An 847-nucleotide genomic window follows, 5' to 3' on the forward strand; every position below is an offset into this window, starting at 1 on the left:
AATATGCATTCATTTTTTGTAAAAGTATAGCTCATTAAATTATTAAAATCAATGATTAGTTTTTGTTTGAAATAAGAGCAGGAAATGAAATTACTCATACGCCATGTATACACGCGTTTGTTCAGACTTAATGGGATCCAATTACAATTCATTGCGCGTAAGTGATTAGTCTCAAAAAGGGAGTGCACAACACCATCAGCAAAAAAAAAATCATAAAAAAATTTTTAGCAACATGAAACTTGCACTTTATAAACTGCATACCAAAATTTGTTCTTAAAATTCTGAATAAAAAGTGGAAAGTGTTGGCGAAACTTTGCAGAATTTTTATAATTTTTGCACAAAATTGGGATTTCGGATAGCTTTCCGTTATTTAGATAATGAAGTAGGCTTTAATAAAAATATATTAAACACTGTTGAAGGTCAGCCACATTTTAAAACCTGCTAGAGAACATGGCAAATGGAAATGGGATATATTTATATATTTTTTTTTTTGAGGGTTACTACCTTTTATAAAAGTTAAAATCAATCAATTATTAAGTTAAATAAAATATTACAACAATGTGCATGTCAAAAGAATGCGGTTCAAAACCATTTGTTTATAAAATATTTTCGACAGAGTTGCCATCTGTTAAAATTTTAAGTCAAATAAAATATCGCTATGATGTGGATCTAAAAATGAGATCGGATCAAGAACGATTTTTTTACGAAAATATTCTTTAAAAATGTTGCCACCTCGGCAGTTTTACATCAAACGAATTAACAGGTTTAATGAAATACCTTATAATTTCAAGTTGAATGAAATGACTTAACGAGAGGTGGTTTAACAAGCTTTTTACGAAAATATATT

Source organism: Rhagoletis pomonella, unplaced genomic scaffold (genome assembly GCF_013731165.1).
Source record: "Rhagoletis pomonella isolate Grant_MI unplaced genomic scaffold, Rhpom_1.0 Rhpom_scaffold_00007, whole genome shotgun sequence".
Taxonomy (NCBI): domain Eukaryota; kingdom Metazoa; phylum Arthropoda; class Insecta; order Diptera; family Tephritidae; genus Rhagoletis; species Rhagoletis pomonella.